The sequence below is a fragment of the Pseudophryne corroboree genome, chromosome 6, assembly GCF_028390025.1.
Source record: "Pseudophryne corroboree isolate aPseCor3 chromosome 6, aPseCor3.hap2, whole genome shotgun sequence".
NCBI classification, from domain to species: Eukaryota; Metazoa; Chordata; class Amphibia; order Anura; family Myobatrachidae; genus Pseudophryne; species Pseudophryne corroboree.
Window position 1 is genome coordinate 607,812,240 of NC_086449.1, and position 27,499 is coordinate 607,839,738.

The following is a 27,499-nucleotide window of genomic DNA, read 5'->3' on the forward strand; positions in this document are numbered from 1 at the left end:
TACTGGTCACCACAATGCAGCACAAGACAATGAGTAGTGATACTGAGCACTGATGATGAGGATACAAGAACTGACACTGGGCAGTGAGAACAGCACTGGACTATTGTACTGTAGTATACTGATCACCACAATGCAGCACAAGACAATGAGTAGTGATCCTGAGCAATGATGAGGATACTAGAACTGACACTGGGCAGCGAGAACAGCACTGGACTATTGTACTGTAGTATACTGGTCACCACAATGCAGCACAAGACAATGAGTAGTGATACTGAGCACTGATGATGAGGATACTAGAAGTGACACTGGGCAGCGAGAACAGCACTGGACTATTGTACTGTAGTAGTATACTGGTCACCACAATGCAGCAGCAAGACAATGAGCACTGATGAGGATACTTGAACTGACACTGGGCAGCGAGAACAGCACTGGACTATTGTACTGTAGTATACTGGTCACCACAATGCAGCACAGATAATGAGCACTGATATTGAGCTGATATTGAGCTTTCCACTCAGAGAACGCAGCCACGTCCTCTCGCTATCTCGACAATGTACGAGTGAAAATAGCGGCGACGCGCGGCCCTTTATATGGAATCCGAATCTCGCGAGAATCCGACAGCGGGATGATGGCGTTTTGCGCCATTCGGGTTTACCGAGTAAGGCGGGAAGAACCGAGGCTGCCTCGGACCTGTGTAAACCACGTGAAGTTTGGGATTGGTTCGGATCTCAGAGAACCAAACCCGCTCATCTCTAGCCATAACTAATCGTTACAATGTGCTACAATCTACTCATAGCTATCAAATTAATACACACATTATCCTGATCATTTTGACACTGAGCATGATATATTTATCTTGTTCCGTTCCAATAATACACATATATAAATATATATATATATATATATATATATATATATCTGATGTTACACTCTATTATATAAATACATTATAATGTCTGGTGCTTGTCATGTTTTGTCTATGTGTAATCTATGTTTTGTATGAAATATGTGTTGAATATATCTTTGTGGCTTGTCTGTGTGGATGCGTATGCTACCATATATCCTGTGCACGCTGCGTGTATGCGCACGAACAGAGACCTCTCTGTTTGGAGTTTGTATGTTGTCTGTATGTAATATTTTTGACTTCAACAACATGAACAAGGTAGACATGGAAAAAGGTCGACATGAGTTTATTTAACTTTTTGGGTTTTGTTTTCTTCGTAAAGTGATGGGGAACCCCAATTAGTGCACCGTGTCCCCTTGTATGACTCGTTTCGCTCGCGATGCTTCAGGCAAGGTGCCTCGCTTCGCTACCGCTGCGCTCGGCACAGGTTACCGTTCCCAATTGTAGTCCACGTGGATCGTAAAGTATGAAAAAGTTCAAAAATGAAAAAAAAAAGTTAAAAACTCATGTCGACCTAGTGCATGTCGAACAATAGTGGTCGACTTAATGACTGTCGACCTAAGGGGGTCATTCTGAGTTGATTGTAGCTGTACTAAATTTAGCACAGCTACTATTTTCTTCCCTGACATGCGGGGGGACGCCCAGCACCCGGCTAGCCCGCCCCGCATGTCAGTCCGGCCCCCCCTCGCAGAAGTGCAAAGACATCGCACAGCAGCGATGCCTTTGTACTTCAAGAGCAGCTCCCTGCCAGCATAGCTTTAGCGTGCTGTCCGGGAGCTACTCATCGCTCCCCGGCCCCCAGTGGCAGCGTGAGACATCACGCAGATGCTGCGGGCCACTTCCTGTACGGTCGGATCTTGCACATGAAACGGCAGCCCCCTCCTGCCCATCGACCACCTCTGCCTGTCAATCAGGCAGAGGCGATCGTAGCGCAGTGACGGGCGGCCATGCGCCAGTGCACTGCGGTGCCGGCGCATGCGCAGTTCTGACTCGATCGCTACACTGTGAAAAACTGCAGCGTGCAATCGGGTCAGAATAACCCCCTAAGTCTTGTCGACCTAATGACTGTAAGCCGTTTCTTTAGCTTCATGCTTTATATCATTAAAATTAATTAAAATCACTTAAATCCAAGAACAACAAATAGTTCTGTGCTCACATAAAAAGGAAGTTTGTAATTCTGAGTAACACTGTACAACTAAGCAGAGCCAGCCCTAGGCATAGGCAAACTAGGCAAATGCCTAGGGCATTTGGTATGCCTAGGGGCACAAGGAGCTTCTGCAGATTAAAATGATATGCAGTATGCCTATATTCTGTGTGTGACTGCGGCTGTATCTGCATACGAAATGCTACGTTACAGTGTATTCCTGGAAATCACTGTAATGTAGCATTTTGTATGCAGATACAGCCATAGTCGCACACAGAATATAGGAATATAGGAATGCCACATATCATTTTAATCAACAGAAACTGCTTGTGCATACTAGCCACAAAGTAATGCAAATAAGATGCCTTTCCATAGGCGCTCCATTGTATCCAATGGTGGGAACTTTGCGGTCAGCGGTTGAGGTTACTCGCGGTCAACCGCTGACCGCAAAGTTCCCACCATTGGATACAATGGAGCGCCAATGCGCTACATTGTATCTTCAGTGCGCAGCCTCACTGACAGTACAGGAGCGCAGAGCCAATCAGGAGAGTGCCACGACGTGGCGCTCCCTGATTGGCAGAAGGGACCCTCTTTGACAGGAGTCTGGGGGGGTCCTGGCAGTCGGGGAAAGGGGTCCCATGTGTAAACATGGGACACTTTTCAGTGCGTGGTTCGGGTTTTTCGGTTTGTTTTTTTGCCAAGTACGTGGATTACAAGTAGAAGAGGACCGATCTACACTGGATTGTGTGAGTATAATTTTATTCACAGGTACCCCGTGGATTCTACATGGAGAAGTGGACCGACCCTCGTGTGAACATAGGTAAGTATGTATGTATGTAGGTGTGCATGTATGTAATAAAGTTTTACTATCACGGTGTGTGTTCTGTGTTTTGTTGGGTATTTTTTTGTAGTAGTACTACAGGTACCAGCTGGCACGTTTTTCCACCGCATGCTGGTACTTGTGGTTCTCCAAGTACCAGCCATCGGGGGAGGCTTGCTGGGACTTTTAGTACTGCTACAAAAAACAATATTCTTTTTTTTACACTTGGCTATCAGCCCCCCATCCACCGCCCTTGGATGGGGGGGACAGCCTCGGGCTTCACCCCTGGCCCTTGGGTGGCTGGAGGGGGGACCCCTTGATTTAAGGGGTCCCCACTCCTTCAGGGTACCACGGCCAGGGGTTACTAGTTAGTGATTTAATGCCAGGGCAGCAGGGACCTATATAAAAGTGTCCCCCAGCTGTGGCATTATCTCTCTGACTAGTGGAGCCCGGTGCTGGTGTTAAAAATACGGGGGACCCCTACACTTTTTGTCCCCCATATTTTTGGCACCAGGGCCAGGCGCAGAGCCCAGTGCTGGTTGATCAAATATGGGGGAATCCCTGTCATTATCCCCCCCATATTTTTTCAACCAGGACCGGCTCAAAGAGCCCGAGGCTGGTTTTGCTTAGGAGGGGGGAACCCACGCATTTTATTTTCTTAAATTTAACCCTTTCACACCCCTTCCCCCTGATAAACATGCACGGATCTCACGGATCCGTGCATGCCTATCAGAACATGGTAAAAAAAAGCAGGTCTATTTTAAAACTTCTTTTATTTTACGATTTATATTTTTTCACGGCAGTGTTTGTGAAATAGAATTTTTAGTAAATTACTGAGTTGTATCAAATAACAGCTGTATTTGACCGATGGTGTATTCATTCGTATTTTTTTTTCTTTGACTTCCAAAAAAATACGAATGCCCTCATCACTGCCGAGATTTGAGTTTAGTAAATTCCCGAGATGACACTTTGATGAAAAAACACCAAATCGGTCAAAATCGGGAGCTTAGTAAATATACCCCTATGTGTGTTATTACGTGTATAAGGGCATTAATAATGTGCGGCATATGTGTAAGGGACATTATGTGTATAAGGGCATTAATTGTTAGGGTCTCCTGCTCTGTGCTGCCACGTCGTCATGGCAACCTGGAGACAAGTTCTAGCTGAGTAACCTGAGCACAGCTGATACTCCGGTTCGGGTCTTTTGCTGTGCAGTGGTTACAGGCTCTGTGCACGGCAGGGGATCCGGTGCTGGTTTTTGTGCTCACAGTCTGTGAGGTCTGAGTGGGGCGTGGACAGCACCTGCTATATAAACCCTCTTCTCAGGTTAGGCAGATGCTGCTGAATCTTTGTTGGTTAGTCAGTTCCTGAAAGCTAGCTAGTACTGTGTAAACTTTGTATTTGTTTGTTGCTTACTGCAAATAGGCCTTGGGATTTGGTATTAAACTCTGTCAATCCAGACCTAGCAGTAAGACTGGAGTCAGTCGTTTAACCTGCTGGGGTTCTTTTGCTACTCTGTGAACCTAGCAAGTTTGCGGCTGTATTCTCAGACTTGCCTGCCAAAATCCTTTCTCACTGTGCAAGGTGTTCAGGTGTCAGTTTAGTGGCAGTAAGATGAACCAGTGCACTGCAAGTGAAGACTAGGATTGTGGAGACTCTCCTTGTGTCTATTATTCCATCTCTGACCAAAGAGTTTACTGCCACACCCGTTAGTAACCCTTTAGGGTTTTGCTGTTGCCCTTAGCAACAGCATTTTGGGTTCTCTACGTATTAAATCACAACATCTCGCTTCTTTCCATCTGAGCATTCCTAATACTAGGGAGACACCCAGTTTCTTAGCCTTTGGGCTCTCTGTTCACTTTGTGTTTATTTTGTTACCCTATCACCTTCTGTGTATGTAATGTCATATTCCCCAGTCTGTCTGTGAGTTCATTTGTTTTGCATCCCTCTCCGTTCAGACACCAGTACATTCCTGCTGGCACTGGTGTGCATAACATTATTAAAGGTTGGAATAATGTGTAAGGGGCATTACTGTGTGGTAATATATGTATAAATGCATTACTAATGTGTGGCATTATGTGTATAAAGTGCTCTACTGTATGGTGTAACATATAGAAATGGCAATATTGTGTGGTCTAATTTGAATAAAGAGCAGTATGGTGTGGTGTAATGTGAATAAGGGGCACTACTGTGAGGAGTAACGTATATAAGGTAAAGTGGTACTACTGTGTGATGTAACATTTAATAGGGACCTTATCGCATGATAAAATGTGAATAAAGTTGCACTACTGTGTGGCATAATTTAAGTTGGGGGTACTATTTTGTGGCCATGCCTCTTCCCAGCAAGAACACGCCACTTTTTTGTCTGTGTGCCGAATGTACGCACTATTCCTATTTAAAATATAGGGGCTAGGAGCACCAAAATGAGGACTGCTGTGGGTGAGGGGTGATGGTGCTGGAAAAGGGGTGCAGGGTCAGTGGCAGTACTAGCGGTGGTGCCAGGGCATCATAATTGTTAGGGCCGGCTCTGCAACTAAGTTACATAATTGTTTATTTCCTATTATTGAGCGCACATTCTGACAGGCAAATATCTGCTTGGGAAAAAAAAAAAAATAATCCTGTCACTGCATTAAAGTCCTGAGGAACAGATAAGCTGGTCTGTAAATTATGACACAAAATTCAATAACCAAAAGAATATATTAATTGGCCATAAGAAATGCAAATGAGTACAAAGTTTGTGACATTAGATGCCCCAGAGTATGGTACATTAATGTAGAATGATAGATATTTAAATCAATAGGCAGAGATGCATGAAAATAGAATGATAGATTAATTACTCAATAGTCAGGATCGCACAGTGACAAACAGAAGATTAATCTGACTGGAAGCACATTCTGATTAATTTATCTGTAATGTGTTCAGATATTGATTTTATTGCCCTCACAGTGTTTTACAAAGGATTCAAAAGCAGAATATAAAATGCAAATGTACAAGACTTTCTGTTCCCAGTAACAATCAGCCCTAATACACCTGGGAGACAAGGAGAATCTTTACTATTTATTTAATCAATTCCCACCTGCCTATAATAGAAAGCAATGCATTGGCCTTCTGGGGCATTCAGACAGTTCAGAGATGACGCACAGTAAATAAATAGGTCATCCCATCTCCACCACCAGGAGTGACCAGCAAACTCCTGGGTTATGTTTATTGGCTGATAACTCTGCTAGAGCCGCATTTGTGTGCTTGTTTAAGAACCCTTTGCTGTGTTTGATGTGACTGTGCATACATTAAAAGCTAGTAGAAAATAAGGTAAGTGTTGCTGTGGACACTACAGTTGAATAAACAACACAGATGAAGACGCTTGTCATTGGAAATATCCTTCATGGTTGAAGATAATGATTTCACATACATTAAACCTACTTTATGTTTGACTATCAATCAATAAGAGCAGTCAAACTGCCCAGTCTGGTATATTCATGTAGATAAGGATACAACTATATAGGACCTGATCCAGAGCCAAATAATCTGCAATGCTCACAAGCTCTGTCCCTACATGCGATATTATTGATACATCCATGCAGGCCCGCCATCAGGAAGGTGCTGCAGGCACAGATGTCCAGGGTCCGGCCTCTCTAACAGAGAGGAGAGGGCCTGGGCCGCTCATGCTGCCATCCACCCGCTGCGATGCTCCGCCCACTTTTAATTACAGAGTTCTGGCATTGTATAAGAAGGGGAAGAGGATGCTGCAAGCTTCTATTGTAAACGTCCCTCCAAAAATGGCCGCCGCCTCAGAGGACACAGTTATTAAAGATACTAGAATAGGCTCCTCTAGTATCTGAGTATTTGGCAGAGACTTTTCAATAAAAGCTTGCAGCATACTCTCCCCCCTCCTGTGAAAGTGCCAGATCTTGTCAAAGGGGGTGGAGCTACATGAACAGAAGGGGCTGAGCTACATGGGACCAGGCTGCTTCAGCTCCGGCCAGCTTGTGATAGGTAAGTTGAGGGAGAACGAGTGAGAGAGAGAAAGTGTGTGTGTGTGTGTGTGTGTGTGTGTGTGTGTGTGTGTATATATGTGTGTGTATGTATGTATGTATATATATATATATATATATATATATATATAAAATCATATTTTACGTTCTGTTGTTTTCTTTTATTGGGGGGGGGGGGGGGGGGGGTGCTGGCTATTCTGCCCAGAACTTCTGATGGCAGCCCTGCATCCATGCGATGTATACAATAATCGCATTGCAAGATTGGCCATTTTTATTACAACCATCCACGTACATCCGTCCATAGGCGGATCCAGGTGGAGGGCACTCTGGCCCGTGCCCCCCCCCCACCCCCCCTGTCATTTCTGACTTCTTTTTTTTTTTCAAAAGGAGAACAGCAGCAGCACTACTGCTATTTCCGTCAGTCAGATTTGATAATAGAGCCGGCAGGTACTAGGACCCGCCGCAGCTCTAACAGCAAGTCCGTGCAGCTCCAGCCTCCCCTCTGCTCACACCGCAACCTACCTCTCCCTCTGCCAGCTGGTCAGAGTCCAGCCCAGGCACGGGGGTTCAAATGCCAGCATCGCGTAAGACTGTTATTTATGAAGGCACAGATGGTTTCATTAGCCCTCACTGCACCGCACAGTTTCCCAGCGCTTCCTCCTCCACTTCCTTTGCCACCATGCTAGGTGCAGTCAAACTCAGCCTCAGCTTTGAGAAGGCGGCTCATGTGATTGTGACAGGGTTATCTGGCAGATGTCTTATGCTGCTTGTTGGAGATCCAGCTGGCTGCTTCTGCTAATCAAAGATGGGCAGTTTGTGTCCTGCAGTCTGAGTCTCAAACCAAGGTATGCTGCAGCTGCCACCACCAACTAAAAACCTTAATAATTATATTGTCCTGGGGTGCCTTCCAAGCTCCCATAACTTATGGAACAGGTGACCAACATTTCAAGGCCCAATCAGCCTTTTTATCAGGGTGAAACATTGGCAATAAACCAGGATGCGCTCCTACAGCCAGTCATTACATGATGGTGTATTCTGTGAGGCCACGCCCTGCTGTGATACCACGCCCCTTATCTGGGAGCACGCGTGCCTTAGGTGCATGTAAATATAACTATTACTGTTTCCCTATCATGGTGCCCCCCCCTTTCATTTTCTTCTGGTTCCGTCCCTGCATCCGTCCAATTAACTGTGGTCATTGATCGCAGGTAATTGCTTCACCAGGGGCTATATAATTAGCCCCGATAAACCAGCGTAAGACGCAGCTTATCATGGATTTTATTTAAAGTGCCTCAGGCAGGCGAAAAACTTAGTTGTTTCTCATGTTTTTGTGAGAATTTTTTTTTTACAGGAGATCACATTGGATAGCCAGATAAATCATATTGGTGACACATCGGGAAAAAGTGCAAAAAACGTGTCTCAGTCCTTGCATTTTGAGATACATAGATGTACAGAAGGAAAGTATACTGTAGCAGAATTACAGTAGCTTGAAGTCGCAGATAAAACTGCAGTAAAAGATGGAAGGAGCGGCACAACTGCATCCAACTCAGAATCGGAGCTTTAAGGATCTCGCCCCTAACAGACCTCAAACTCATTTGGGCTGCTTCCATAAATTTCCCAGGCTGGTTTTCCATCCCAATCCATCCCTACTTTTGTTGTATAAGATATACTGCTAGACATAAAGTAAATATAATATTTTCTTACTTCTATTACTTATTTAAGCATTAACATAAACATGGGGATCAAACTGCACTGTTAATATTTTTAACAAGAATTGTAAATTACCCCTTTATATTAGAGATGTGCGACGGACAATTTTCGGGTTTTGTGCTTTGGTTTTGGATCTGGATCTCTGCACGTGTTTTGGATCTGAATTGGTTTTGCCAAAACCACCCTTTCAGGTTTTGGTTTTGGTTTTGGATCTGTATCTGGATGTTTTTTTAAAAAAAACTAAGAACATCTAAAATCACAGAATGTGGGGGTAATTTTGATCCTACGGTAATATTAACCACAATAACATCCATTTCCACTCATTTCCAGTCTATTCTGAACACTTCACACCTCACAATAGTGTTTTTAGCCAAAAGGTTGCACTGAGGTAGCTGGATGACTAAGCTAAGCGACACAAGTGGGCGGCACAAACACGTGACTTATCTAGGAGTGGCACTGCAGTGGCAGACAGGATGGCACTTTTAAAAACTAGGTCCCAGATAGCATATAATGCAAAGAAAAAAAAGTGGTGCAAGATGGAATTGTCCTTGTTGTATAAACAGGACATGCACACTTTAATAAACCAATCATTTCATCAACAGGGTCTGCCACAGGACTGTTGCTGAAATAATTAGTTTGTTTGGGCCCCCACAAAAAAAAAAATGCAATTAATCCCTCTACCACAAAAAAGAAGCAATTAATCTCTCCTTGCACAAACTGTCTCGACAGACGCAAGATGTCGTCCTCATCCTCATCCTCTGATTCCTCACCCCTTTCAGTGTGTATAGCCTCATCCTCAAAGAGTATTAATTTATCCCCACTGGAATCCACCATCACAGGTGCCTGTGTACTTTCTGGAGGCAATTGCTGGTAAATGTCTTACTGGAGGAATTTATAATTCATTTTGATGAACATCATCTTCTCCTCATTTTGTGAAAGTAACCTCCTACGCCGATCACTGACCACGTGACCAGCTGCACTTTTTCGGAGTAAACACTGGAGGGGGGCAACTTGAGTAAAATAAAGCCAGTTTGTGCAAGGGCCTACAAATTGCCTCTTTTTCCTGCCAGTATACAAACGGACTGTCTGACATGCCTACTTGGATGCTGTCACCAATATAATCCTCCACCATTCTTTCAATGTTGACAGCATCATATGCAGTGACTGTAAACATGTCCAGTATTTGTTGGCAGCTCAATCAGTCCGGACCAGATGTCAACACCTGCTCCTGACTGCCCTGCATCACCGCCAGCAGGTAGGCTAGGAAATGTTATTCTTATCCTTGCACCCCAAGTTGATGGAGAAAATGAAGGAGGAGCTGTTGACGGGTCACGTTCCGCTTGAGTTGACAATTTTCTCACCAGCAGGTCTTTGAACATCTGCAGATTTATGTCTGCCAGAAAGAGATCTACAACATAGGCTTTAAACCGAGAATCGAGCATGGTGGTCAAAATATACCGCTCTAATTTCAACAGATTGACCACCCTTGAATCCTGGCAAAGCGAATGATGGGCTCTATCCAAAAGTGAACATATTTAGTGGAATCGCTCCATCATAGCTCTTCCTTCAATTTTTCCAGCTGCTTCTGCAAAATCCTGATGAGGGGAATGACCTGACTCAAGCTGGCAGTGTCTGAACTGACTTCATGTGTGGCAAGTTCGAAGGGTTGGAGAACCTTACACAGAAATCATTCTCCACTGCGCTCAAGCCAGGTGCATTTCCCCTCCTTTGCCTATATTGTAGGTGGCTGTATAGGCTTGAATGGCCTTTTGCTGCTCCTCCATTCTCTGAAACATACAGAGTGTTGAATTCTACCTCATTACCACCTCTTGCTTCAGGTGATGGCAGGGCAGGTTCAGGAGTGTTTGCTGGCACTCCAGTCTTCGGCACTCAGTTGCTGAATGTCGAAAGTGGCCCGAAGTTTTTCGGGCCACCGACAGCATCTCCTGCACACCCCTGTCATTTTAAAAAAAATTCTGCACCACCAAATTAATTGTATGTGCAAAACATGGGACGTGCTGGAATTTTCCGAGATGTAATGCATGCACAATATTGGTGGCATTGTCAGATATCACAAATACCCAGGAGAGTCTAAGTGGGGTAAGCCATTGTGCAATGATGTCCCTCAGTTTCCGTAAGAGGTTTCAGTGGTGTGCCCTTTATGGAAACCAGTGATACACAGTGTAGCCTGCCTAGGAACGAGTTGGTGTTTGTGAGATGCTGCTACTGGTGCCACTGCTGTTGTTGTTACAAGAGGCAATACATCTACCCAGTGGGCTGTCACAGTCATGTAGTCCTTAGTTTACCCCGCTCCACTTGTCCACATGTCCATGGTTAAGTGGACAGTGGGTACAACCGCATTGTTCAGTACACTGAGAACACTTTTCTTAATGTCCCTGTACAGTCCAGGAATCGCTTGCCTAGTGAAGTGAAATCTAGATGGGATTTGGTACCAGGGACACAGTACGTCCATCAATTGTCTAAATCCCACTACACTAATGGCGGATACTGGACACATGTCTAACACCAGCATAGTTGTTATTGCCTCAGTAATCTGCTTTGCAACAGGCTGCATATTTCATCTTCCTCACAAAGGACTATAGGACAGTCAATTGCTTAGTTGAAGTAGTACAAGTGGACTTCCGACTTCCTCTCTGGGATGACGATCAACTCCCAGCAGCAACAACAGCAGCGGTAGCAGCAGTAGGCGTACCACTCAAGGATTCTCCGGAGGAATCCCAGTTAGGAGAGTACTCATCAGTCATGCCAGTGACATGGCCTGCAGGACTATTTATGTTCCTGACTGAGGAGGAAATTGACGTTGAGGCAGTTAGTGGTGTGGCTTGCAAGAGCTTTGGGTACAAGAGGAAGAAGGAATTTAGGTGTCAGTGGACTGCTTACACGCTTACCCAAAGTTTCTGAATTTGACAATGACTTCTGATGAATGCGCTGCAGGTGACGTATAAGGGAGGATGTTCCTAGGTGGTTAACATCCTTACCCCTTCTTATTCTGGATTGACAAAGGCAACAGTTGGCTTGACACCTATTGTGCGGATTTGTGGAGAAATAATTCCACACCGAAGAAGTGGCTTTTTGGTATTTTGCCCAGGCATGACAATAGGCTTTTTCATCCCATGGACAACAACTGTCTCCACTGGTGCCTTATTCAAACAAACCACATCACCATCAGAATCCTCATAGTTAACTTCCTCCTCAGCGCCAGCTTCACCAATATCCTCCTCATCTTGGTGTACGTCTACAGTGACATCCTCAATCTCAATATCAGCAACTGGACTTGCAGGGGGCATGCAAATGGTGGTAGGAGCTTCCTCTTTCCATACAGTCTTGGGAAGGTCAGGCCTAGACATCGCAACTGCGGACACACTTGGACTCTCCTTGGGGATTTGTGATATCTCTGAACGCTCAGATGTTTTTTCCTGTGGTTTAACCTGCTTAATTTTTTTAATTTTTCGAGAGAGAGGAGGGCTTCCATCCTCATAAGAAGCTGAGCCACCAGTCATGAACATAGGCCAAGGCCTTAGCTTTTCCTAGCCACTTCGGGTCGTGAATGGCATATTGCCATTTTTACGTTTGTCTTCAGATAAGTTTTTTTCCTGCGAATATTAATTTTTGCTTCTTGGATTTTACATGTCCTCTATGACATTGGGCATCGGCCTTAGCAAACGACGTTGATGGAATTGCATCATCAATGTCATGACTGGTGGCAGCAGCAGCTTCAGCACTAGTACTAGGAACTGGAAGTGGTTCCTGATCTTCCACTATTTTTTCATCCAAATTGTTGTTCTGCATTTCACAGGACAGCACCCTTTTATTATTACAGCACACAGAACAGTGCACCTTTATTTTTACAGTACCCCTGTATTCTTACAGCATACAGGACCAGTGTACTTTTATTTTAACAAGAGCACCCCTGTATTTTTACAGCATACATGACAAGTGTGCTTTTATTTTAGCAACAACACCCCTGAATTTTTACAGCATGCAGGACCAGTGTACTTTCATTTTAACAACAGCACCCCTGTATTCTTACAGCATACAGGACCAGTGTGCTTTTATTTTAACAACATCCCTAAATATTTACATTATACAGGGCCAGTGTACTTTTATTTTAACAACAGCACTCCTGTATTCTTACAGCATACAGGGCCAGTGTACTTTTATTTAAATAACAGCAACCCTGTATTTTTACAGCATCCAGGGCCAGTGTACTTTTATTTTAACAACAGCACCCCTGTATTTTTACAGCATACAGGGCCAGTGTGCTTTTATTTTAACAACAGCACCTCTAAATGTTTACAGCATACAGGGCCAGTGTGCATTTATTTTAACAACAGCACACCTGTATTTTTATAGCATATAGGACGAGTGTGATTTTATTTTAACAACAGCACTCCTGAATTTTTACAGCCTACAGGGCTAGTGTATTTTTATTTTAACAACAGCACCCTTGTATTTTTACAGCATACAGGGCCGGTGTCAGTGGCGGATCCAGGGGGGGGCACTCGGGCCTGTGCCCCCCTGTCATTTGTGGCCTTCTGTCCTCCCGCTCCCCCCTCCGGCGCTGCACAGGGAGATGACGGGCGCCCGCTGAGATTGTGTTACCAGCGGGCGCCCATCTCCCTGCACAGCGGCAGCCGGAGGCAGGAGCTCAGTACTGAGCTCCAGCTTCCGGCGCTGTCACTGTGCGCCGTGCGCTATGGGAGAGATGTCAGTCATGACGTCTCTCTCATAGTGCTGACTGAGGAGCGGACGCCCAGGGAGGAGGAGGACTGCAGCGGCCTGGAAGCGGGAACGGGGCTCGGTAAGTATGTTTTTTTTCTTCCTTAATGCAGCGGGGGCATCTACTGGGGGCAAACTACGGGGGACATTACTACTGGGGGGCATCAACAAGGGGCATTACTACTGGGGGGGCATTATAACTGGGTGGCATCTACTGGGGGCATCACTACTGAGAGGTCATCTATTGGGGGCAGCTACTGGGGGACATTTTTACTGGGGGCCATCTACTGGGGGCATTACTACAGGGGGGTCATCTATTGGGGCAAACTCGTAGGGGACATTATTACTGGGGGGTCAACTATTGGGGGCAGCTACTGGGGGCATTATTACTGGGGGACATCTACTGGGGGCATTACTACTGGGGGGTCATCTATTGGGGGCAGCTACTGGGGGACATTTTTACTGGGGGCCATCTACTGTGGGCTTTATTACTGGGGGGCATCTACTGGGGGCATTACTACTGGGGGGTCATCTATTGGGGGCAAACTCCTAGGGGGCATTGCTACTGGGGGCAAACTACTGGAGGACATTATTACTGGGGGGCATCTACAGGGGGCAAACTGCTGGGGGACATTATTACTGGGTGGCATCTACTGGGGGCAAACTACTGGGGGACATTATTACTGGGGGGCATCTACTGGGGGCAAACTGCTGAGGGACATTATTACAGGGTGGCATCTACTGGGGGCAAACTACTGGGGGACATTATTACTGGGGGGCATCTACTGGGGGCAAACTACTGGGGGACATTATTACTGGGGGGCATCTACTGGGGGCAAACTACTGGGGGACATTATTACTGGGGGGCATCTACTGGGGGCAAACTGCTGAGGGACAGTATTACTGGGTGGCATCTACTGGGGGCAAACTACTGGGGGACTATTACTGGGGGCCAACTACAAAGGTGCTAACTACTGGCGGCGTAACTACAGGGGCATTACTATTCTTTATACATACTACATCTCATTATCATCCAGTCTATATTAGCAGCAGACACAGTACGGTAGTCCACGGCTGTAGCTACCTCTGTGTCGGCACTCGGCAGTCCATCCATAATTGTATACCACCTACCCGTGGTTTTTTTTTTCTTTCTTCTTTATACATACTACATCTCATTATCAACCAGTCTATATTAGCAGCAGACACAGTACGGTAGTCCATGGCTGTAGCTACCTCTGTGTCGGCACTCGGCAGTCCATCCATAATTGTATACCATCTACCCGTGGGTTTTTTTTTTCTTTCTTCTTTATACATACTACATCTCATTATCAACCAGTCTATATTAGCAGCAGACACAGTATGGTAGTCCACGGCTGTAGCTACCTCTGTGTTGGCACTCGGCAGTCCATCCATAATTGTATACCACCTACCCGTGGTTTTTTTTTTCTTTCTTCTTTATACATACTACATCTCATTATCAACCAGTCTATATTAGCAGCAGACACAGTACGGTAGTCCATGGCTGTAGCTACCTCTGTGTCGGCACTCGGCAGTCCATCCATAATTGTATACCACCTACCCGTCGTTTTTTTTTCTTTCTTCTTTATACATACTACATCTCATTATCATCCAGTCTATATTAGCAGCAGACACAGTACGGTAGTCCACGGCTGTAGCTACCTCTGTGTCGGCACTCGGCAGTCCATCCATAATTGTATACCACCTACCCGTGGCTTTTTTTTCTTTCTTCTTTATACATACTACATCTCATTATCATCCAGTCTATATTAGCAGCAGACACAGTACGGTAGTCCACGGCTGTAGCTACCTCTGTGTCGGCACTCGGCAGTCCATCCATAATTGTATACCACCTACCCGTGGGTTTTTTTTCTTTCTTCTTTATACATACTACATCTCATTATCAACCAGTCTATATTAGCAGCAAACACAGTACGGTAGTCCATGGCTGTAGCTACCTCTGTGTCGGCACTCGGCAGTCCATCCATAATTGTATACCACCTACCCGTGGTTTTTTTTTCTTTCTTCTTTATACATACTACATCTCATTATCATCCAGTCTATATTAGCAGCAGACACAGTACGGTAGTCCACGGCTGTAGCTACCTCTGTGTCGGCACTCGGCAGTCCATCCATAATTGTATACCACCTACCCGTGGTTTTTTTTTCTTTCTTCTTTATACATACTACATCTCATTATCATCCAGTCTATATTAGCAGCAGACACAGTACGGTAGTCCACGGCTGTAGCTACCTCTGTGTCGGCACTCGGCAGTCCATCCATAATTGTATACCACCTACCCGTGGTTTTTTTTTCTTTCTTCTTTATACATACTACATCTCATTATCAACCAGTCTATATTAGCAGCAGACACAGTACGGTAGTCCACGGCTGTAGCTACCTCTGTGTCGGCACTCGGCAGTCCATCCATAATTGTATACCACCTACCCGTGGTTTTTTTTTCTTTCTTCTTTATACATACTACATCTCATTATCATCCAGTCTATATTAGCAGCAGACACAGTACGGTAGTCCACGGCTGTAGCTACCTCTGTGTCGGCACTCGGCAGTCCATCCATAATTGTATACCACCTACCCGTGTTTTTTTTTTCTTTCTTCTTTATACATACTACATCTCATTATCATCCAGTCTATATTAGCAGCAGACACAGTACGGTAGTCCACGGCTGTAGCTACCTCTGTGTCGGCACTCGGCAGTCCATCCATAATTGTATACCACCTACCCGTGGTTTTTTTTTTCTTTCTTCTTTATACATACTACATCTCATTATCAACCAGTCTATATTAGCAGCAGACACAGTACGGTAGTCCACGGCTGTAGCTACCTCTGTGTCGGCACTCGGCAGTCCATCCATAATTGTATACCACCTACCCGTGGTTTTTTTTTTCTTTCTTCTTTATACATACTACATCTCATTATCAACCAGTCTATATTAGCAGCAGACACAGTACGGTAGTCCATGGCTGTAGCTACCTCTGTGTCGGCACTCGGCAGTCCATCCATAATTGTATACTAGTATCCATCCATCTCCATTGTTTACCTGAGGTGCCTTTTAGTTGTGCCTATTAAAATATGGAGAACAAAAATGTTGAGGTTCCAAAATTAGGGAAAGATCAAGATCCACTTCCACCTCGTGCTGAAGCTGCTGCCACTAGTCATGGCCGAGACGATGAAATGCCAGCAACGTCGTCTGCCAAGGCCGATGCCCAATGTCATAGTACAGAGCATGTAAAATCCAAAACACCAAATATCAGTAAAAAAAGGACTCCAAAACCTAAAATAAAATTGTCGGAGGAGAAGCGTAAACTTGCCAATATGCCATTTACCACTGTGCGTTCTTCGAAATCCAAAATCCACAAGGAGAGTCCAATTGTGTCGGTTGCGATGCCTGACCTTCCCAACACTGGACGTGAAGAGCATGCGCCTTCCACCATTTGCACGCCCCCTGCAAGTGCTGGAAGGAGCACCCGCAGTCCAGTTACTGATAGTCAGATTGAAGATGTCAGTGTTGAAGTACACCAGGATGAGGAGGATATGGGTGTTGCTGGCGCTGGGGAGGAAATTGACCAGGAGGATTCTGATGGTGAGGTGGTTTGTTTAAGTCAGGCACCCGGGGAGACACCTGTTGTCCGTGGGAGGAATATGGCCACTGACATGCCTGGTGAAAATACCAAAAAAATCAGCTCTTCGGTGTGGAAGTATTTCAACAGAAATGCGGACAACAGGTGTCAAGCCGTGTGTTGCCTTTGTCAAGCTGTAATAAGTAGGGGTAAGGACGTTAACCACCTCGGAACATCCTCCCTTATACGTCACCTGCAGCGCATTCATAATAAGTCAGTGACAAGTTCAAAAACTTTGGGCGACAGCGGAAGCAGTCCACTGACCAGTAAATCCCTTCCTCTTGTAACCAAGCTCATGCAAACCACCCCACCAACTCCCTCAGTGTCAATTTCCTCCTTCCCCAGGAATGCCAATAGTCCTGCAGGCCATGTCACTGGCAATTCTGATGATTCCTCTCCTGCCTGGGATTCCTCCGATGCATCCTTGCATGTAACGCCTACTGCTGCTGGCGCTGCTGTTGTTGCTGCTGGGAGTCGATGGTCATCCCAGAGGGGAAGTCGTAAGCCCACTTGTACTACTTCCAGTAAGCAATTGACTGTTCAACAGTCCTTTGCGAGGAAGATGAAATATCACAGCAGTCATCCTGCTGCAAAGCGGATAACTGAGGCCTTGACAACTATGTTGGTGTTAGACGTGCGTCCGGTATCCGCCGTTAGTTCACAGGGAACTAGACAATTTATTGAGGCAGTGTGCCCCCGATACCAAATACCATCTAGGTTCCACTTCTCTAGGCAGGCGATACCGAGAATGTACACGGACGTCAGAAAAAGACTCACCAGTGTCCTAAAAAATGCAGTTGTACCCAATGTCCACTTAACCACGGACATGTGGACAAGTGGAGCAGGGCAGGGTCAGGACTATATGACTGTGACAGCCCACTGGGTAGATGTATGGACTCCCGCCGCAAGAACAGCAGCGGCGGCACCAGTAGCAGCATCTCGCAAACGCCAACTCTTTCCTAGGCAGGCTACGCTTTGTATCACCGCTTTCCAGAATACGCACACAGCTGAAAACCTCTTACGGCAACTGAGGAAGATCATCGCGGAATGGCTTACCCCAATTGGACTCTCCTGTGGATTTGTGGCATCGGACAACGCCAGCAATATTGTGTGTGCATTAAATATGGGCAAATTCCAGCACGTCCCATGTTTTGCACATACCTTGAATTTGGTGGTGCAGAATTTTTTAAAAAACGACAGGGGCGTGCAAGAGATGCTGTCGGTGGCCAGAAGAATTGCGGGACACTTTCGGCGTACAGGCACCACGTACAGAAGACTGGAGCACCACCAAAAACTACTGAACCTGCCCTGCCATCATCTGAAGCAAGAAGTGGTAACGAGGTGGAATTCAACCCTCTATATGCTTCAGAGGTTGGAGGAGCAGCAAAAGGCCATTCAAGCCTATACAATTGAGCACGATATAGGAGGTGGAATGCACCTGTCTCAAGCGCAGTGGAGAATGATTTCAACGTTGTGCAAGGTTCTGATGCCCTTTGAACTTGCCACACGTGAAGTCAGTTCAGACACTGCCAGCCTGAGTCAGGTCATTCCCCTCATCAGGCTTTTGCAGAAGAAGCTGGAGACATTGAAGGAGGAGCTAACACGGAGCGATTCCGCTAGGCATGTGGGACTTGTGGATGGAGCCCTTAATTCGCTTAACAAGGATTCACGGGTGGTCAATCTGTTGAAATCAGAGCACTACATTTTGGCCACCGTGCTCGATCCTAGATTTAAAGCCTACCTTGGATCTCTCTTTCCGGCAGACACAAGTCTGCTGGGGTTGAAAGACCTGCTGGTGAGAAAATTGTCAAGTCAAGCGGAACGCGACCTGTCAACATCTCCTCCTTCACATTCTCCCGCAACTGGGGGTGCGAGGAAAAGGCTCAGAATTCCGAGCCCACCCGCTGGCGGTGATGCAGGGCAGTCTGGAGCGACTGCTGATGCTGACATCTGGTCCGGACTGAAGGACCTGACAACGATTACGGACATGTCGTCTACTGTCACTGCATATGATTCTCTCAACATTGAAAGAATGGTGGAGGATTATATGAGTGACCGCATCCAAGTAGGCACGTCACACAGTCCGTACTTATACTGGCAGGAAAAAGAGGCAATTTGGAGGCCCTTGCACAAACTGGCTTTATTCTACCTAAGTTGCCCTCCCACAAGTGTGTACTCCGAAAGAGTGTTTAGTGCCGCCGCTCACCTTGTCAGCAATCAGCGTACGAGGTTACATCCAGAAAATGTGGAGAAGATGATGTTCATTAAAATGAATTATAATCAATTCCTCCGCGGAGACATTGACCAGCAGCAATTGCCTCCACAAAGTACACAGGGAGCTGAGATGGTGGATTCCAGTGGGGACGAATTGATAATCTGTGAGGAGGGGGATGTACACGGTGATATATCGGAGGATGATGATGAGGTGGACATCTTGCCTCTGTAGAGCCAGTTTGTGCAAGGAGAGATTAATTGCTTCTTTTTTGGTGGGGGTCCAAACCAACCCGTCATATCAGTCACAGTCGTGTGGCAGACCCTGTCACTGAAATGATGGGTTGGTTAAAGTGTGCATGTCCTGTTTATACAACATAAGGGTGGGTGGGAGGGCCCAAGGACAATTCCATCTTGCACCTCTTTTTTCTTTAATTTTTCTTTGCGTCATGTGCTGTTTGGGGAGTGTTTTTTGGAAGGGCCATCCTGCGTGACACTGCAGTGCCACTCCTAGATGGGCCCGGTGTTTGTGTCGGCCACTAGGGTCGCTTATCTTACTCACACAGCTACCTCATTGCACCTCTTTTTTTCTTTGCGTCATGTGCTGTTTGGGGAGGGTTTTTTGGAAGGGACATCCTGCGTGACACTGCAGTGCCACTCCTAGATGGGCCCGGTGTTTGTGTCGGCCACTAGGGTCGCTTATCTTACTCACACAGCTACCTCATTGCGCCTCTTTTTTTCTTTGCGTCATGTGCTGTTTGGGGAGGGTTTTTTGGAAGGGACATCCTGCGTGACACTGCAGTGCCACTCCTAGATGGGCCCGGTGTTTGTGTCGGCCACTAGGGTCGCTTATCTTACTCACACAGCTACCTCATTGCGCCTCTTTTTTTCTTTGCGTCATGTGCTGTTTGGGGAGGGTTTTTTGGAAGGGACATCCTGCGTGACACTGCAGTGCCACTCCTAGATGGGCCCGGTGTTTGTGTCGGCCACTAGGGTCGCTTATCTTACTCACACAGCTACCTCATTGCGCCTCTTTTTTTCTTTGCGTCATGTGCTGTTTGGGGAGGGTTTTTTGGAAGGGACATCCTGCGTGACACTGCAGTGCCACTCCTAGATGGGCCCGGTGTTTGTGTCGGCCACTAGGGTCGCTTATCTTACTCACACAGCTACCTCATTGCGCCTCTTTTTTTCTTTGCGTCCTGTGCTGTTTGGGGAGGGTTTTTTGGAAGGGACATCCTGCGTGACACTGCAGTGCCACTCCTAGATGGGCCAGGTGTTTGTGTCGGCCACTAGGGTCGCTTAGCTTAGTCATCCAGCGACCTCGGTGCAAATTTTAGGACTAAAAATAATATTGTGAGGTGTGAGGTATTCAGAATAGACTGAAAATGAGTGGAAATGATGGTTTTTGAGGTTAATAATACTTTGGGATCAAAATGACCCCCAAATTCTATGATTTAAGCTGTTTTTTAGGTTTTTTGGAAAAAAACACCCGAATCCAAAACACACCCGAATGCGACAAAAAAAATTCGGTTAGGTTCTGCCAAAACGCGGTCGAACCCAAAACACGGCCGCGGAACCGAACCCAAAACCAAAACACAAAACCCGAAAAATTTCCGGCGCTCATCTCTAGTTATTTCCAAAGGAAGTGCTGTGATATTCTGAAACACTCCACTCTGCTGTATTGCCAGGAGTATGTGTTATCTGTGTGACTATGGTAACCATTTAAGTGCAACAAAAACAGATAAGATTTGTCATGGGTTACAAAACTAACAATAAATACATGTGCTACTCTTAATTTAAAGTACACAAATAAGATATATGCTGTAAAGCAAATAGTTTTTTTTTTAATACAAAGATATTGAGGCACTCCTGGTTTGATGTAAAGAAACACTGCACTGAGAAGAGATTTATGTACTGCAGACATTTATGTACTGTGGGCCTGATTCATGTTTGTAAGTAAAGTAAGAAAACATGTAACTGTGGGAGTGATTCAGGCCTGATCGCTGCTGTGCGCTTTTGCACAGTGGGCGATCAGGTAGTCACTGCTCATGCGTATGCACCACAATGCGCAGGCGTGTCAGACAGCAACAAAGGACATCACGGGTCAGCGACGGGATGGTGCGAAAAATCCGGTCGCACGGGTGTTTGCAAGGTGATTGACAGGAGGAAGCCGTTTGTGGGTGGTAACTCACCGTTTACTGGAAGTGTCCGAAAAAACGCAGGCGTGTCCAAGCGTTTTCAGGGAGATTGTCTGATGTCAGCTCCAGCACCGATCCGCATGTAAGGCGTCTATTGATTTATTGTGATCACCCTTGCATAACCAATAAGCTAGCTTATCTCTAAAATAAAGACACAGACAAAAATAAGACACAGATAACAACAACTGCGTAAGTTTAAAAGGTCATTAGGTATTTATTAAGTGGAATGACCATTCTGGTAAGGGATGGCAAGGAAAACGCTTGATGACCAGCTCTAGCCAATTGATGTTAGAACCATAATGGCGGCAACTTAAACGCCCCAACTTCTATAATATGAGGCGACTAAAACACCTCATCCGGCTAAAGGCATAACCTGCATTGAGAAGGAAACACCACCCCTCACTATGGCATAGCGTGACCATTTCATACAGAAAATGCCCATCGACCCCCGTACGGGCAGAACTCACTAGCCGTCCTTGGAAAGGGTAGGTGCCCCCCAAAGACCACTTATGCACCCAAAAGGAAGTGCTGCTGCTGTCACTATCTATGTATGCCCTCCTATGTTACCTCCCCTAACTACCCTGTTAGGCTAAACCAAACACAACTAACGCCCCTCAAGGGGAAGCTAATCTAACTAGCAAAAAGTTCTCTTCATTAACTCATCACAAACCAAAGCCCCTTATATAATGTCGTGCCGATACAGCCCTCATTTACTTTTCTCATCGCACTGTAGGAGTAAGTCCTAATAAATAATATACTGTGGTCTGACCAGCAGTGTCACAGTACATATGAAGATAAAATAAAAATTGTATAGTATACTGGGGTACAGCACAAACAAAAAAATAGATTTTTTTTTTTTTTAATAATTCTAATTTTAGGCTTTTTGTTTTTAGCTTTTACTATTTTAATTTTACACTGGGGCGGAGCCCCTGGATGGATGGACAGATCACCCCTTTCAGATACAGCAGACAGAGCACCCCTTTCAAATACATAATAGAAATATATTTTTGTCTTTGGATCGCACAGAGGATATATAGCAGTAGTATACGGCAGCCGCTGTACTAGAAGTCAGAGTGACTCCCCAATAGAAATATATTTTTGCTTTGGATCACACACACAAGATATTAGCAGTAGTGTGCAGTATTACTAGTAGTCACTGAGTGATGCACCAATTAGAAATATATTTATTTCTCTGTATCACACGCAGACGATATTAGCAGTAGAGATGAGCGGGTTCGGTTCCTCGGAATCCGAACCCTCCCGAACTTCAGCCTTTTTACACGGGTCCGAGGCAGACTCGGATCTTCCCGCCTTGCTCGGTTAACCCGAGCGCGCCCGAACGTCATTATCCCGCTGTCGGATTCTCGCGAGGCTCGGATTCTATCGTGAGACTCGGATTCTATATAAGGAGCCGCGCGTCGCCGCCATTTTCACACGTACATTGAGATTGATAGGGAGAGGACGTGGCTGGTGTCCTCTCCGTTAGAATAGATAGAGACACTTGAGTTGATTTACTACTAACTTAGTAATTTTGGGGAGCATTAGGAGTACTCAGAGTGCAGAGTTTTGCTGATAGTTACTAGTGACCACCACCAGTTTTATTTATTATTTAATATAATCCGTTCTCTGCCTGAAAAAAAACGATACACAGTCACATACCATATCTGTGCTCAGCCTCAGTGTGCTGCATGATAATATCATCTATGTATATCTGACTGTGCTGAGTGCTCACTGCTCACACAGCTGAATTGTGGGGGAGACTGGGGTGCAGTTATAGCAGGAGTACAGTGCACACTTTTGCTGCCAGTGTGACTGACCAGTGACCACCAGTATATTGTCTGCCTGAAAAAGTTAAACACTCCTGTGGTGTTTTTTTTTTTATTCTATAAACGCATTCTGCTGACAGTGTCCAGCAGGTCCGTCATTCATTATATTATATAAATATTTACCTGCAGTAGTGTTATATTTTTTTTGTTCATCTCTATCATCTTTATCATCTCTATATTAGCAGACGCAGTACGGTAGTCCACGGCTGTGGCTACCTCTGTGTCGTCAGTGCTCGTCCATAATTGTATACCTACCTGTGGTGGGGTTTATTTTTCTATCTTCTTCATACTAGTAGTTTAGGAGTCTGCTGACAGTGTCCAGCAGGTCCGTCATTATATTATATATACCTGCAGTAGTGATATATATATATTTTTTATATCATTATCATCTCTATACTAGCAGACGCAGTACGGTAGTCCACGGCTGTAGCTACCTCTGTGTCGTCAGTGCTCGTCCATAATTGTATACCTACCTGTGGTGGGGTTTTTTTTTCTATCTTCTTCAACCACCACCAGTTTTATTTATTATTTAATATAATCCGTTCTCTGCCTGAAAAAAAACGATACACAGTCACATACCATATCTGTGCTCAGCCTCAGTGTGCTGCATGATAATATCATCTATGTATATCTGACTGTGCTGAGTGCTCACTGCTCACACAGCTGAATTGTGGGGGAGACTGGGGTGCAGTTATAGCAGGAGTACAGTGCACACTTTTGCTGCCAGTGTGACTGACCAGTGACCACCAGTATATTGTCTGCCTGAAAAAGTTAAACACTCCTGTGGTGTTTTTTTTTTTTATTCTATAAACGCATTCTGCTGACAGTGTCCAGCAGGTCCGTCATTCATTATATTATATAAATATTTACCTGCAATAGTGTTATATTTTTTTTGTTCATTTCTATCATCTTTATCATCTCTATATTAGCAGACGCAGTACGGTAGTCCACGGCTGTAGCTACCTCTGTGTCGTCAGTGCTCGTCCATAATTGTATACCTACCTGTGGTGGGGTTTTTTTTTCTATCTTCTTCATACTAGTAGTTTAGGAGTCTGCTGACAGTGTCCAGCAGGTCCGTCATTATATTATATATACCTGCAGTAGTGATATATATATATTTTTTATATCATTATCATCTCTATACTAGCAGACGCAGTACGGTAGTCCACGGCTGTAGCTACCTCTGTGTCGTCAGTGCTCGTCCATAATTGTATACCTACCTGTGGTGGGTTTTTTTTTTCTATCTTCTTCATACTAGTAGTTTAGGAGTCTGCTGACAGTGTCCAGCAGGTCCGTCATTATATTATATATACCTGCAGTAGTGATATATATATATTTTTTATATCATTATCATCTCTATACTAGCAGACGCAGTACGGTAGTCCACGGCTGTAGCTACCTCTGTGTCGTCAGTGCTCGTCCATAATTGTATACCTACCTGTGGTGGGGTTTATTTTTCTATCTTCTTCATACTAGTAGTTTAGGAGTCTGCTGACAGTGTCCAGCAGGTCCGTCATTATATTATATATACCTGCATTAGTGATATATATATATTTTTTATATCATTATCATCTCTATACTAGCAGACGCAGTACGGTAGTCCACGGCTGTAGCTACCTCTGTGTCGTCAGTCACTCGTCATCCATAAGTATACTAGTATCCATCCATCTCCATTGTTTACCTGAGGTGCCTTTTAGTTGTGCCTATTAAAATATGGAGAACAAAAATGTTGAGGTTGCAAAAATAGGGAAAGATCAAGATCCACTTCCACCTCGTGCTGAAGCTGCTGCCACTAGTCATGGCCGAGACGATGAAATTCCATCAACGTCGTCTGCCAAGGCCAATGCCCAATGTCATAGTACAGAGCATGTAAAATCCAAAACACAAAATATCAGTAAAAAAAGGACTCAAAAATCTAAAATAAAATCGTCGGAGGAGAAGCGTAAACTTGCCAATATGCCATTTACCACACGGAGTGGCAAAGAACGGCTGAGGCCCTGGCCTATGTTCATGGCTAGTGGTTCAGCTTCACATGAGGATGGAAGCACTCAGCCTCTCGCTAGAAAAATGAAAAGACTTAAGCTGGCAAAAGCACAGCAAAGAACTGTGCGTTCTTCGAAATCACAAATCCACAAGGAGAGTCCAATTGTGTCGGTTGCGATGCCTGACCTTCCCAACACTGGACGTGAAGAGCATGCGCCTTCCACCATTTGCACGCCCCCTGCAAGTGCTGGAAGGAGCACCCGCAGTCCAGTTCCTGATAGTCAGACTGAAGATGTCAGTGTTGAAGTACACCAGGATGAGGAGGATATGGGTGTTGCTGGCGCTGGGGAGGAAATTGACAAGGAGGATTCTGATGGTGAGGTGGTTTGTTTAAGTCAGGCACCCGGGGAGACACCTGTTGTCCGTGGGAGGAATATGGCCATTGACATGCCTGGTGAAAATCCCAAAAAAATCAGCTCTTCGGTGTGGAAGTATTTCAACAGAAATGCGGACAACAGGTGTCAAGCCGTGTGTTGCCTTTGTCAAGCTGTAATAAGTAGGGGTAAGGACGTTAACCACCTCGGAACATCCTCCCTTATACGTCACCTGCAGCGCAATCATCATAAGTCAGTGACAAGTTCAAAAACTTTGGGCGACAGCGGAAGCAGTCCACTGACCAGTAAATCCCTTCCTCTTGTAACCAAGCTCACGCAAACCACCCCACCAACTCCCTCAGTGTCAATTTCCTCCTTCCCCAGGAATGCCAATAGTGCTGCAGGCCATGTCACTGGCAATTCTGACGAGTCCTCTCCTGCCTGGGATTCCTCCGATGCATCCTTGCGTGTAACGCCTACTGCTGCTGGCGCTGCTGTTGTTGCTGCTGGGAGTCGATGGTCATCCCAGAGGGGAAGTCGTAAGACGACTTTTACTACTTCCACCAAGCAATTGACTGTCCAACAGTCCTTTGCGAGGAAGATGAAATATCACAGCAGTCGTCCTGCTGCAAAGCGGATAACTGAGGCCTTGGCATCCTGGGCGGTGAGAAACGTGGTTCCGGTATCCATCATTACTGCAGAGCCAACTATAGACTTGTTTGAGGTACTGTGTCCCCGGTACCAAATACCATCTAGGTTCCATTTCTCTAGGCAGGTGATACCGAAAATGTACACAGACCTCAGAAAAAGACTCACCAGTGTCCTAAAAAATGCAGTTGTACCCAATGTCCACTTAGCCACGGACATGTGGACAAGTGGAGCAGGGCAGACTCAGGACTATATGACTGTGACAGCCCACTGGGTAGATGTATTGACTCCCGCCGCATGAACAGCAGCGGCGGCACCAGTAGCAGCATCTCGCAAACGCCAACTCTTTCCTAGGCAGGCTACGCTTTGTATCACCACTTTCCAGAATACGCACACAGCTGAAAACCTCTTACGGCAACTGAGGAAGATCATCGCAGAATGGCTTACCCCAATTGGACTCTCCTGTGGATTTGTGGCATCGGACAACGCCAGCAATATTGTGTGTGCATTAAATCTGGGCAAATTCCAGCACGTCCCATGTTTTGCACATACCTTGAATTTGGCGGTGCAGAATTATTTAAAAAACGACAGGGGCGTGCAAGAGATGCTGTCGGTGGCCAGAAGAATTGCGGGACACTTTCGGCGTACAGGCACCACGTACAGAAGACTGGAGCAACACCAAAAACGCCTGAACCTGCCCTGCCATCATCTGAAGCAAGAAGTGGTAACGAGGTGGAATTCAACCCTCTATATGCTTCAGAGGTTGGAGGAGCAGCAAAAGGCCATTCAAGCCTATACAACTGACCACGATATAGGAGGTGGAATGCACCTGTCTCAAGCGCAGTGGAGAATGATTTCAACGTTGTGCAAGGTTCTGCAACCTTTTGAACTTGCCACACGTGAAGTCAGTTCAGACACTGCCAGCCTGAGTCAGGTCATTCCCCTCATCAGGCTTTTGCAGAAGAAGCTGGAGACATTGAAGGAGGAGCTAACACTGAGCGATTCCGCTAGGCATGTGGGACTTGTGGATGGAGCCCTTAATTCGCTTAACAAGGATTCACGGGTGGTCAATCAGTTGAAATCAGAGCACTACATTTTGGCCACCGTGCTCGATCCTAGATTTAAAACCTACCTTGGATCTCTCTTTCCGGCAGACACAAGTCTGCAGGGGTTCAAAGAACTGCTGGTGAGAAAATTGTCAAGTCAAGCGGAACGCGACCTGTCAACATCTCCTCCTTCACATTCTCCCGCAACTGGGGGTGCGAGGAAAAGGCTCGGAATTCCGAGCCCA